Raw genomic sequence first — 14,023 nt, 5'->3', positions numbered from 1 at the left:
TCATCCACGGGGCTGAAGGGGAGCGCGTGGTTCTTACGTGCCTGGGCACACGCTCCCTGGTGACCAGAAAGCTCCTTATCCTTCTCTTCTCCAAGCGGGATGTCTTGTCAATCGCGGGCCTGTGACCCTTCCCGAGAGGCCTGGCCCTCCAGCCCCCAGGGCCCCTGAGAGCCTCACGGGCCTCTCTGCCCGCACCTCCATTCAGGAGCCGCCTCGGCGAAAGGAACCCAAAGGCTCAGAACTGCCCCCGCAGTGCCCCCCCATCACCTCCTGCCCCCGGAGGGCGGGGCGAGCCGCTATTCCGCAGCCCCGCCCCGTCCTGGCCACACCCATCCTCTGTGGAAGGACGCGCGTTCCCGCCCCCCCCCCCGCCGCCCTCCCCCCAACCTGAAGAGAGAACCGAGACAGGAAATGAGCTCAAAAGCCCTAGCCACAGAAAGGGCGGCTCCCTCAGGCAGGCGCTGCAGGTGGATCCAAGTTCCCTAAGCGCGGAGACCTCACTGCGGCCCCACCCCGCTCCTCTCCTGTAGCGTCAGGACCTGGAGAGCTTGAACACACCACTTGGTCGGAAAGCCTTGCACACGGTCTGTCCTTGCTGCACCAACGGGGCCAGCAGCACCCCCTGCGCTTGCCAAGGCTGAGGTGAGGAAAAAACACCCCCAAGACCCTGGACGGGGCCCAGCTCTCAGCAGCTGCGGTGGCTCCAGGCCCGTCACTTCGTTGCTGGGTCTCCTTTTCCACAGGGAGTTGTGGTGAGGCTGAGATGAGAACACGTGTGAAGTGTCGTGTAAACTGGTGGATAACAATAACCCGTCCGTCCGCCTTCTTCCTGCCTGTCCTACCTGGTGCCTTGTCAAGTTATTGGGAGGGGGCTAGCCAGGGGTAGGAGACGCACCTAGGGTGCTCATCCAGTTCATGATGCCTCTTGTTTCTCTGGAGAATATGTCCCTCCATGTCCTGGCTGTGTGACCTTCAGCAAGTGACTCAACTTCTCTGTGCCTCAATCAGACATTGGCTAAATGGGAGTAATATTATTAATACCTAGCTCACGGGGTTGTCATGAGGATTAAACAACGCATGTAAAGTACTCCATTCTGTAAGTGCCTGGCACATAGTAAGCGATCAACAGGAGTCAGCTCTGGGTATGCCCCACCCCTGGGGGAAAAGAAGCAGAGGCCAGCAAAGGGGCATGGCTGATTCTTGTTGGCGTTCCAGTGCCGGGACACTGTTCTGTACCTCCATCTTTAGGTTCCCGCTGCTTTCTCATCCTCTTTCCAGTGAATCACCTTTTTTGGGTAAAAGTTAGGATCTCTGTTACTCCCGACTGAACCTTAACACTGGAATGTAAAAGAAACAACAAACATCATTTTCCTAAACTAAATTAATCTCACCTCAAGCTTGTATCTCCCCGAGGGGGATCATCCACTTTTTATTTCTGGAGAACCCCTCCCCCCAATTCCATGGGCTCATCAGGAGTCCCGAGGGTTTCAGGGGAATAGGAACACGAGAAGGGGCCTGGGCCACAGTCCTGGGTGGTCATCGCTGCCTCTCCTGTTCCTGAGCACTGCCTCCACCTCCAGAGGCTCCGAGACGTCCCCCACAGGGTCTTCCTGGATGGCCACGGGCACGCACAGGGAGCTCTGTGGACTTGTGCAGGGCACCTGCCATGTCGCCTGGGCAGTCTGACCTTCCCGCTGGAGGAGTCCGAGGCCTAGGCTCTGTCGCTGCCAGGCCTTGGGCAACCCAAGTGGATGTTCTCGGGCCTCAGCAGCCCCTGAAGCAGCAGCAGTCAGTCGGCCTTCTGTCCCCATCTCTCCTTTTCTCTGAGAGCCCGGCTGAGGAATGTGAGGCCTGTCTGTCTTTCCAGATTGAGGAAGTGAACCTTCCTCCCGTTTCATTCCTCACGCGCAGACAGTTTATTTCACAGCCATCCTGCACACTTGCGTGAACAAAGAACAAAGAATGTGGCTCACCACCCAGTTCTGCAAGGGTTAAGTCTTAACCCACTGCGGTCCCACCAACCGTGCACCCTGAGAGGCATTCAGGATAAGAAACAGGACGAGACACCCTGTGCTTTGGATAAATGGGCCCCTAGATAGTTAGAGGTGTATCTCAGGAAGAATTCCCATGACCCTATATTTTTGCATCTTCCCATACATAAGAAAGCACTAAAATCGTTAACTGGAGATATCTGTTCTTTGTGACTAGCAGTCATCTTTTACCAGGATGTATGCTTGATTGCAAGTATTTCCCAGCCAAAAATCATATATAAACTGGCTTTTCCCCTCTTTCTTCAGAGCAGTTTCCTCTGAGCTGCTGAGTGGCGTCTCTGGGCTATAGTCCTCAGCAGGACCCTGAATAAAACTTAAACTCACAACTCTCATGCTGTGTGTCTTTCTTTGAGTCAACAGATGTCTCAAAGGAGGCCACGGGGTTCAGGGGAAATGACGCTGAAGTCTTGGCAGGCGGATTCTTAACCACTGCGCCCCCAGGGAAGTCCCCCGCTGTGTGTCTTTGCATGTGACGATTCCTCATCCTGGGTGCCTGGGCTCCACCCGAGAATCTCCCACCTGTCCCTCTAGATTCAGCGTCACCCCTCCCAGGGCCTTTCTGTGCACACCCACCCCCAGCTGCTCACCTTTCTGGCTTCATTTAGCCTGACCTCTGACAACACCAGCCCTTCCCTCGTCTTCCTTTGGATTACATCTTGCCCTGTTTTCTCGGTTTCCTCCTGCTTCCCCGGCTGCCCCTCCTCCGTCTCCTTCAGCTCTGCCCATCTCATCACTGGTGTTCCTCGCTGCCCCTCTCCAGCCCTCCCCACTCTCTCTCCCTGGGGGATCTCCTCCCCATGGCCTCCTGGATACTGACGCTCCCAGATCTGCGCCTCCAGCTGGACCTCTGCGGAGCACGAGGCTCTGGACTCCGGCCGACTCCACACCCAAAAGTCACATCAGCTGAGCGTGTCCACGCCTCAGCTCATCGTCCCTCTTCCCGCATCCCTCTCTGTAACATAGCATCTCAGGTGCACGTGGCTTTGGAGCGTCCTTCCAGTTCACAATAACCCCCTTAATCACAGCCACCTGTCCACCTCCAGCCATGTTACCCCCTCCCCTCCCTTGGTGCTGGGTCACTTCCCGTGGTTCAGCAGGACACCTCTGCCCAGGTGAGCGCGAGCCAGCTGGCCATTCAGTCTCTTCCCTGGGAATTTGGAACCAGGTGGTGCTGGTGTTTCTTCAGGTGAATTGGCCTATTCTCTGTGGGTGGGAGCTATGGGAGAGGCATTTTCCACCACCCTGGGGCCTGGAGAAGCAGTGGGAGTCAGTCTGAGGAGAGCTGTGCAGGCAAGATCAAAGGTGAGAAGGCTGAGGCTGAGGCCGAGGCCGGAACGTGAGGTGGCAGGGCAGGGGTCATGCGCCCATTGTACAGATGCTGAAGGAGAGTCCAAGGGAAGAACGATGTGGTCCCCAGGTCAGTAATCCAGGCTTTTCGGCCTTGACCCTCCTTCCCTCAAGTTCATCCCGTGCCCCTGAGCTTTTGCTCTCTGCAAGCAGGAGGGTCCCCTGAATCATCTGAAAGCCCGTCATGCTTTGGGTGGCTGGACCCCCCTGCATCTCTGCAGCTGTGCCCCTCTGCTGTTCCTGCCTCTTCCCCAGTGCACTCCTGACAAAGGGGTTGAGAGCAGGGAGGGCGGGACTGACCTGCTGAGTCTGGGCTGGTTTAGGGCCAGGTCATTCTTTATCTGGGTTTTCACAGAACAAAGCTGTGCTGTTCCTCCCGGCAGCAGGGGTCCTGAGGTGAGGAGGGGCGCGTACGCCTCCCGCTGGCTCTGGCTTTTGTGTTCTCTTCTAGCCTGGCCTGCGAGCCCAGCAGGCCCAAGATGCTGCAACCCGGACCGGCACAGCCGGCAGCGACTGGGGAGGGCCGCATAGTCCCAGCAGAGTAGCAGAATGTTTGCCAGAAAACTCCAACAGACCATCTGCTTCCAGAGAGCAGAGCACACGGTCTTGAGAGAGGCAGCCAGCAGGAGCTGTGGAGCCACAGAGGGCTGTCCTAAGGGAGTTCCTTTTTTAAAGGTTTGTTTTATCTATCGTTGGTTCATTTGGGTTTGAATGTGTTTGAAAGCAGCCCCTCTAGGCCTTGGCCAGCTGCTGCCCTGCCCCGCACCTGCCCTCCAGACCCTAGCAGACATCCTCAGACGGAGAAGGGATGAGGGACGAACAGTGGATGCAAGGCGAAGGAGAAGGGCGTGGGTCCTCCAGGTCCTTCAAAAGCAATCTATCCCTCTGGGTTAGCTCTGGCAGGGGCAGGAAGCCCCACACGCTGTTCACGCCCAAAACACTCAAGGGCAGCTGGAGGGGAGAGAAGTACCTCAAAGGAAAAGTGGAATCACCTCCCTAGCTGGGCCATTGCAGTGGCCATGGTTCGCAGCAGGGCCGTGAAAGACCCCCGCTGGGGGAGAGGACCCGCACTCTCTGTCACTTTTACCCTGTAGATGCTGATTAGCAATTCAACCCTGGAAAGTTTTGCTTCTTCATTTTTATTTAATCATATTTTATTTATTGATATTTATTTATTTATTTTTGGCTGCACTGTGCGGCCTTCAGTGCAGGGATCTCAGTTCCCTGACCAGGAATCGAACCCGTGCCCCCTGCAGTGGAAGCGTGGAGCCTTAGCCGTAGGAAAGTCCCAGGTTTTGCTTCTTGGGCTAAAAAAAAGCAACAAAGGTGGAGCCCTCATTGGGGTAATAGTGAGAAGCGACCCCCATTTTCGCCTGAAAGCCCTGGTGGGGAGAGCTGCTCCCAGGTGGGCAGGTCATTCAGTCATTCAGCAAGTGTTTATCTAGAGGCGGTGACGTGAAAGGGTCCTGAAGGATAGGTGGTGTCCTATGTGGAGGGTTTGGACGTGGCGGCAGAGGAGAGGAGCTTGCGGAGGTTAAGGGCGGGTGGGGGGTGATGGGTGGCGGCTGGCTGGCCATTGTGGCTGTGTGTGGAGTGTTTGGACGTGGCGGCAGAGGTTAAGAGCAGGTGGGGGGTGATGGGTGGCGGCTGGCTAGCCATTTTGGCTGTAGTTGCCGCTTTTACGTGAGATCAGGTTTTCCTCAAGCGTGACAAACAAGAAAGAGTAGTGGCACAGGCTGGCTTTCTGAGCAGAATTCAAACTTTGGTCAAAGCCCATTACAACCAATTTTGTGTCACAATAAACATACTCTACAGTTTAAAAACCCTCAGCTAACTATTCGATATTGTTGAAATCCTGAATATGCTCCCAAAGCAGTAAACCAGAAACCCCGGCTGTTCCTCGCTCTCGGTTGAGAGGCCGTGGTCATCTGTATCCTTCCGTGAGCATTTGCATTCTTCGCAGCAGGAAGGGCCGCCCGGGAGCCTCCAGATACAGACACCCACCGGGGCTCAGCTGGTGTCTGGAGGCATCCAGGACTGGAGGATTAGACACTCTCTCTCCTGCTCTCCCTACCAGGTGCCGGTAGGAGGACTGTCTTCAGTGGTTCTCACATAGGTCTGCGCTCCCCGTCTACTAACCTCACCCTCACTCACTCCTCCCACGACTGTGATCTGAAACGTCCCTCCTCTGACTCCCAGTGGCTGCCTGTCCTCACCCCACCTAAGGGCTGACACCTCCAGCCTCCCCTTCTGGGTGCCCAGGGCTCAGTCCCCGGTGAGCCTTTCCCTTTGCTTCCTGACTGTTCACCACATCCTTCTCTGGCTGCTCTTCCTCTGCCCCCCACCCTTAGTATCAGGAACCTCAGGTCTCCATCGTTGTTTCTCTCCTCTTCCCCTCTTCCGACTAGACTCTTACGCGTGCTCTCATTCACTCCCGAGGAGAACAAATATATCCGATGGTGTGGAAATCTGTCATTTCCTGGCCTCCTCTCTCAAGCTCCTTTTCCATTAACCCGTTGTTACTTGGAATATCTACTGGCTATCCCAGGGGCATCTCAAATTCATCATGTCCCAGGCTAAACTTGTCCCCTTCCCCCCAAATCCTTGCCCCTCCGTCAGTATTATTTTTTTTTGAAAAACTATATATAGTTTATATATAATTTGGTTTAAATATTAATTTTATATAGGACCCCTTGTTCCAAGTTTGGAATGCTCTAGCTTGTCCCAGTTTGGTCCTAATATATAGGTGATTCAAACTTTGTCTGCCACCTGATATGTGCCTGGTGATTCCCACAGTATTTCTCCCTCCCTTCCTTCCTTCCTTCCTTCCTCCCTCCCTCCCTCTCTCCCTCCCTCCCTTTCTTTCTTTACTGGGGTATAGTTGTTTTACAATGTTGTGTGAGTTTCTACTGTACAGCGAAGTACAGTTCCCTGTGCTATACAGCAGGTTCTCGTTAGTTATCTATTTTATACATATTAGTGTATATATGTCAATCCTAATCTCCCGATTCATCCCCAACCCCCTTTCTCCCCTTGGAGTCCAAACGTTTGTTCTCTACGTTTGTGTCTCTGTTTCTGCCTTGCAAACCGGTTCATCTCTCAGAGAGAGACGTCCCCTCCTCCAGCTAACCCACCCAGAAGCCAGGGGTTAGAGGAATGAGGCTTCAGAGTCGAACCACTTGGTGCAAATTCCAGTTCCACCACATCCTGTGTTAGCCTGGCAAATTCCTGAATCCCTCTGTGCCTCAGTTTCCCAGAATAAAAACAGCCCTTCTTAGAGAGTTACAGTGAGGAACAGAGGAGATGTTCCATGGGTCACGGCCATACAGAAGGCGCTCAATAAATACGAGCTGTTATTAGCTCCCTTCCAACGAGAACGAGAATGACAACAATACACACACACACACACACACACAACCCTGTGGGCTCTACCTCGTCTCCACATTCAGGCCCCTGTTCTCCACCCTCATAACCACAGCCTTGACTCAGACCTTCCTTATTTCTGCCCTGAACTGCTGCAATAGACTCCCTCACCCTCCATGTTCCCTCTACTCCAGTCCAGCTGGAAAATCCTTTTTTTTAAAAAAATATATATAACAGCTTTATTGAGATATAATTCACATACCACATAATTCATTCATTTAAAATGTATAGTCAGTGGGTTTTAGTATATTCACAGAGTTGTGCAAACATCTCCACCACCATTCTCCTCTCCCCAGAGCATGTCTGACAAGTTGGGACAAAGCAATGGGAGTTTGAAGATTTCTGACAGGCACGGTTCCTAGAAACTTTTAAAAAATTTTAAAATAAATGTTCCAGGAGGACTTCCCTGGGGGCGTAGTGGTTAGGAATCCACCTGCCAATGCAGGGGACTTGGGTTTGAGCCCTGGTCCGGGAAGATCCCACATGCCAAGGAGCAACTAAGCCTGTGTGCCACAACTACTGAGCCTGCGTTCTAGAGCCCACAAGCCACAACTACTGAAGCCCACGAGCCACAACTACTGAAGCCCACGCCCCTAGAGCCCGTGCTCCGCAACAAGAGAAGCCACCGTGATGAGAAGCCCGCGCACCATAACAAAGAGTAGCCCCCGCTTGCTGCAACTAGAGAAAACCCGTGCAGAGCAACAAAGACCCAACGCAGCCAAATAAATAAAATTAGAAAAAAAAAAAAAGGTTCCAGGAGATACGGTTCTGCCCTAACAAAAGAGTCTCTCAGGTGCGGGTCTCCAAAAGGTCACCAGGTTACATTACTCAGCGCTGGGTGAGGAAGTAACTGAATGGCAGGGGACTGGCTGCAAAGGGCCACCACTCCAGGAAGGGAGACTTTTCTTTCTCCACACTTGCTATTCAGAGGGCATCTTATTATACCACCACCGCATCTGTCCTTGTGAAGAAAGGACAACAAGCTGCCTCACGCACCAGGGCAGTGTGTTCAGTCTTTCACTCCCTTAGCATTTGGGGAGCACCTGCTCTGCCTTGTTCTAGGGCTGGGAAAACAGACAAACTCCCTGCCCTGCAGGAACGATTCTACCTTGGAAAAACTGATGAATGGAGTGACACGGGCGGAAAGGGCTCTGGAGAAAAGGAAAGGAAGTATGGGGTGGTGGGGAGCTGTCATTTTCAACGGAGTGGTCAAGAAAGACCTCACTGGGAAAGTAACATTGGGGTAAGACCTGAAGAAGAGAGAGAGAGCACCCGGCAGTGCTGGAGGATGTTCAGGCAGAGAAGGCAGCATGTGCAAAGGCCCTGCGGTGGAAGCCAACAGCTAGGAAGCCAGGGTGGCTGGAGCTGAGTGGGCAGAGGGGGAATGTCAGGGGATGAGGCCAGTGAAGGGGGTGGGCGTGGGCTTCTGCACCACTGTGAAAGAAGGGAAGCCACCGGAAGGTTTGAAGCAGACACATGACATGTCCTCAAGTTTTAAGAAGAGAACATCAATTGGTGGCTGTGTGGAAAGCAGCCTTCAGGGCAAGGGCAAATACAAGGGATCAGTTACAAGGCTGTTACAATAATTCAGGCAAGAGATGGTGGCAGTGAGGGTATGAGAAGTGGTCAGTTTCTGGATATGCAGCACTTTGGAGGTAAAGCTAACAGGATTTCCTGACAGGTCAGATATTTCTATTTTAACACAGAATAGAAACAAATAAAAGAGCCCTGGATTCGATTTCAACAAGCCTGGCTTATAGTTCTGGCTCTGCCTCCTGCTAGCCATGAGACGAGGCTAAGCAAATCAGCCCCTTAGATCCCAGCTCCCTTATTTGTAAAAAGGAAGTGAGAAATACCTGCCCCTTTACCCGACAGGTTTTGTTGAGAGGCTCAAAAGAGAAACTGAGGGTGACCACTCACTGAAAGCTACAGAGTGCCATGCTTCTGCCAAATAAAAAAACCTGATGATTTGTTTTAATGACAATTATATTTCTCTCCATCGGTGGAGTCTCTTACCTTGGGGAGGGCGTGCCAGAGGGATCAGCTCCCTCTCTTTGCCTCCCCTCTGGGTGCTGGTGTGCTGGGGTCGGGGACCTTCCCCTTCCTATAACCTACCAAAAGTGCCACGGACAGCTCTTCAGTTTGTGCCCTGTCCAAGGGCTCCTGGGTGAGATGCAGTGGGTGCTGAAATGCAGCCTGTGTGTGCCCTGCTTCAGACCTTGTACCCTGATGGGGGGCTGCATCTGCCCCAGGACTGTTCCTTGTTTTATTTTTTTTCTCTTATTTGCACAAGACAGAGGACCAGGCAGCCCCAGCTGCCCCTAATTCAGCAGCTGAGGCAGAGAAGGGAAGATGCAGGTAGGGGATGACGTGGTGAGCTCATATCTTCCCTGTTAGAGTAGTTTCTGTGGCCAGTCTTACAGGAGAAAACATTCTCTGGGGAAATCTTTTTTTTTTTTTTTAATAAATTTATTTATTTATTTTTGGCTGCGTTGGGTCTTTGTTGCTGCGCGCAGGCTTTCTCTAGTTGTGGCGAGCGGGGGCTACCCTTCGTTGCGATGCGTGGGTTTCTCCTTGCAATGGCTTTTCTTGTTGTGGAGCACGGGCTCTAGGCGCGCGGGCTTCAGTAGTTGTGGCGCATGGGCTTAGCTGCTCCGCGGCATGTGGGATCTTCCCGGCCCAGGGCTCGAACCCATGTCCCCTGCAGTGGCAGGTGGATTCTTAACCACTGCGCCACCAGGGAAGCCCGGGAAGTCCTTTTAACTTGGATGGACGTGGGTTGCCCAAGGCAAAATTGGGGCTCTGGAATCATTTGAATGCTAGAGAAGGAAAGGAAAAAAAAGCAAATTAGGGATCCTGCCACCGGCCCCTTTCAAAGTGACGCCACTGTAGAGAAAAGATGGAAACTCGAGATTTAGGCGGATGTGTTACACTGCGTCCCACCCGATCGGGTGCTTAGGGCGCCGAGGGCCGGATCCCACCTTGTCCTGGCCCCCTGCTTTGACCGCTCATCTTCTGAACCTGAAGTGCAAGTGTGGCTCCCCTTTGGCGTGATCTGTGCCCAGCCTCTGGCTCGGTTAGCAGCTGGCCGCTCTAGCGGGCAGGCCTGGTGTCCCAGCCTGGCCTCAGGCCATGGTGAGAGGGCTGCACATTTTCAAGGTCATTGTCTCTCCTCCAGGTTCCCCAAACCAGGCGAGAAGCAACTTCGGTAGAATGGGTTTGGTAATGTATTGTGTGTAGGGTGAGCCTCTGTTTTTCTCCGTCTTTCCTCTGCACGCTTCTCCTGGAAGGAGTACCCTAATTACCCTCTGGAGTAGCACCCCTCCCCCACTCCTAGATCATGACCTTTGGGCCGGGGGTGGGGGGTTAAATCCAGCTTAGCAACATGGCGGCCGTGGGACTTGCGAGCTTCTCACTGGGGAGGGGTAAATGTCCCAGGCAGAGCAATGACATGAAATGAGCCTTCCCAGAGGATCTTTGGGTCAGACGTTCCCTACTGGACCTAACGACAGGAAGGATGGCCTGAATCTTGAGCTGCTGGGGCCTGACAATGAAACCAACCTTCAGCAGAGGTGGAGCGAAGAGCTGCCTCTCTCCTGATGGCATCACGTAAGCCACTGGATCAAGCTCTACTGGAAGTACCAGATCTATCCCTGCCCTTCCCCCAAAGGCACCAATAAAGTAATTTCCTTTTTGTTTTTTTTTTTTGCATAAGTCACTTTTTTTTCTCCTTGCAAATTACTGCAAAGATCCTTGCTGCATAGACCACAGTTCAGAGAGGGCTGCTGCCCATAGCGGTGTAGCAGAGTGAGGTTATATGGGCCACTGTGACCTTCCTTTGACATAAAGCCGAAGGCTTTGGCTGGGACAGTTGGTAAAGCTGGAGTTACACTGGCTAATGGTGAGCTATGCCTCCGGAGCTTGTCCTGCCTCAGAGGGGACTGGCGGGTCAGACACAGGGGCTGCCTCTTCAGATGACCTGGGCCCCTCCTGGACCATCAGCCTCCCCTGAGGCCTGGCCTGCACTTCCTGTCTCTCTGACTCACTCTGCCCCCACCTTTTCTACATCTGCTGAAATCCTGCCCACCCCTCGAGGCCCATCTGGAACGCCGCCTGCTCCTGTCACCCCTGCTGCTCCTGTCACCCCTGCTGGCGCGTCCCCAGCACAGGAGGCCTCTCACTGTGGTGGGGACAGCACTGCGTAACAGGAGGGCCAGGCTGCCTTGAGGCCGGAGGGCTGAGGCCTGGCTCTGCAGCCTTCCAACTGTGTGAACCTGGGCACGCGGCTTGACCTCTTTGAATCTGATTGGCCTCATCTGTAAAATGGGAACGACACTCTACCTTGAGAGTACAGACCTCGAAGGACCTGGATGCAAGGTCCAAGAGAGGCAATGAGACTCCTGAGAGAGGTAGGGTGCAGGCAGAGGGGCCCAAATCACCGCTCACAGAGCCCCGTGCTGTAGCGTGGGATGCAGCTGCAGAATGATTCCCGCAGGCTCACGCTCCCCCAAAGTCCTCCACGGGGGCCTGGGGACAGCATGGAGGTGGGCCTAGGTGAGAAGGGTATCTGTGCCCTGAGCTACACACCCCCTGTGGCCGGGCACTTGCACCCCACATTTCCTCCTTTCTCCGGACCTCAGTCGAGAGGGCAGATTCTGCAGGGACAAGGGTGGATTCTTCCCCATCCTGTGAGCTCGACAGGTGAGCCCAGCCCAGTGGCATACAGATGCCTCTTTAACTGGATTGAGAAAGTGGAGTGTTTCCCCTCCCCATTAAAAAAAAAAAAGTTGAATTAAGGAGAGCTCCAGGCAAATGCAGAGGCTGAGAACAAGAAAGGTCACGTTTGTTGTTCCTCAGATACAGCCCGGCAATCTCAGCTCTCCACCCTGTTGCGGGTTCCTTCACTCATTCAGCTTTACAGAAAGCGTGTTTCTAGAATTCCTAGTCTGAGGGAGGCTCCTGAGGCAGAGTGAGGAGGGGCAGGTCTGTTCTCAGGCTGCACAAACAGCGGGCACCCTAGGCAGAAGGCCTCAGACACCATGAGGAACATCCAGACAGACGGAGGGGCTGGACCCCAGAGGCCGGCCGGATGCCAGACCCTGCAAGGGCTGACCCTGGCCTCCCCCGCTAAGCTGACTCTTCCTTTCCTCCCTAGAGTGGACAGACAAGCTGAAAACCAAGTCGGTTGAGCTTCCTTCTCCTTAAATCTCTGGCAGGGACAGGATGGAAGCTGGGGGCTGGGAAGGAAGGGAAGCCAAGGTCTGGCCGCAAACCTCTGATCACGGCGGCAGAGGGGCCAGACCCTAGGGGGCAGGAGGGCAGTGCCCTTCACGTGCTTATCCGGCTGTCAAATAGCCGAATGCTTGGGTCCAAGTGCCAGAGGATGAGAGGCTTTTGAGAACAGAGAGCTGTGAGAAATCTCCGAGTCAGATTTACACCAGGACAATAAACTTCTGGGAGAATTGCAAGACCCTTAACCAGCACAGCTTTGCAAAAATCCCCCAAGCCTCGCATCCTCTGCTGTGTGCTTGGCTCAAGGTATAAATATTCACTGTGATTCAGTCAGATGAAGCAAAGAATAAATATTATTCTGGGCTAAAGGAATAAAAAGTCCAGAGGCAAACGACAGGGATGTGTCTAAGACGACTGAATGTTTTCCTTGAACATTGTGGGTTTCCAAAGATCTCTTGATCCCAAAGAGATGCTTTTAGTCAATAAAATACTGAATAAAATGCATCATGTTTCCAGAACCAAGTCCAATTCCATTGGGAGGAAAAACGAAATCAGACCACATGGTGATGCTTGGAATACTGGGAAGAAGGCCCTTTATAGTGGGTACTGTTCTGAATCTTTGGATGAGAAGGGACAGAAAGACAGACTGACCAGCTGTGACTGCCCACCATTTCACCGTGGTGTGTGCTCAATTCCAGACCAGCCCCTAATCTGGGGAGGGAGGTCAAGGCCAGATCAGAGGGCAGCAGACGAGGGAGGGGCAGTGGAGATGCCTCACAGCCCCAGGGAGACCCTGGGTCCTGGGAGGGCAGGGATTAGTGTCTCCCTAGAGGCAGACTCAGTGAGATAGTGTGGAAATGGGGTGACAAGGAAGGAAGGAAAAGGAGAGAAGGCAGAGAGAGGAAAGCGGCCTCTCCCTGTTCTAAATACCAAGTGCAGTAGGAATCCTTCCAAGTTCGGTCCCGGCCCCCTCCATTCAGGGGGCTGCTTGCAAGGATGCCCTCCCTCCCACCCACCGCTTGCTGGGTCTGACTTGGACGCCCCCCTCTGGGCCCCATTGTCTCTCCCACTGGGCTGTGGCCTGGCCCTAGCACAATGCTTGCAAACCGCAGGTGCTCCAGAGGTGATGTCTTGAATGAGTGAACATCTGTCCGCTATCCATCTGCAAGATGCCTGAAGCCCCTTCTCCAGCGTCCTGAGGGGGGTGTGCCCTTTACTGCGGGCTCGTGGTCCCAGGCACTGTGCAGAAGGCCCTCCGTGCAGTGCCTCAGGGGTGCCAACTATATCGTTTTCTTTCTGGCAACAATATTTTGGATCATTAGAAGTGTCTTTGAGATGCAGCTTTTTAATTACAGAATGAATACTGTCCCTGGGAAGGGGCCTTTTCCCAAACGCTCCAGGAACAACTTGGCAGGATGCCCTTCCAAGGGAAGCGCAGCCCAACCAGTGCCTGTGGCTGTGACAGACCCAATGTCCTGTCCAAACAGGAACCCAAAGAGGGGCTCCTAGGGGAAGAGCAGAGGCCCCCTGCTCACCAGCTCCCTAGCATCCCCCCACCCCAGGAGGTCCCTTCGGCCATACGCCAAAGGCTGGGAACTAGGGCTTCTGCAGACATAGTCCCCTCCACCTGTATTAAAATATTCCCTCGGCTCCATGCAAAATGGCACCGTCTTCCTGGAGCTTTAGGGCTGGTGTGTGTTGACGTCTGTCAGCCGAGCCAGCAATGGCTTTCCCATGTGCGTCAGGCCCGGTCACACACACAGCTCTTCTCTTTGTTCTCAGGAACCAAACAGAGCCAGGAGGGCCAAAGCTGGGAGGGGGCTTCCGGAAACATCCGGCGTGGCTGGACAGAGGTGAGCCGTGACCCTGGCTCGCTGCAGAGCGCCAGCCTGCCCCCATCCCCTGAGAACTCCACATCCTGGGGTTCTCCTGGGCTGACTCCCTGTCTTGGGAGCTGGGTATTTATATTC

At 53.8% G+C, this 14,023-nt stretch overlaps 1 long non-coding RNA gene across 1 annotated transcript; it reads left to right on the top strand.

Annotated features, from left to right (window-relative positions):
• Positions 1-394: 394 nt before the first annotated feature.
• Positions 395-10,516, top strand: LOC109547510 (uncharacterized). The gene is made up of 2 exons (XR_002173276.3): positions 395-4,073; positions 10,000-10,516. It is a non-coding gene; the product is annotated as an uncharacterized lncRNA (long non-coding RNA).
• Positions 10,517-14,023: the final 3,507 nt, after the last annotated feature.

The sequence above is a fragment of the Tursiops truncatus genome, chromosome 1 (genome assembly GCF_011762595.2).
Source record: "Tursiops truncatus isolate mTurTru1 chromosome 1, mTurTru1.mat.Y, whole genome shotgun sequence".
In the NCBI taxonomy this organism is placed as follows: Eukaryota; Metazoa; Chordata; class Mammalia; order Artiodactyla; family Delphinidae; genus Tursiops; species Tursiops truncatus.
Note: the sequence above shows the minus strand (reverse complement) of the source record. Positions and strands in the feature narration are given on the sequence as shown.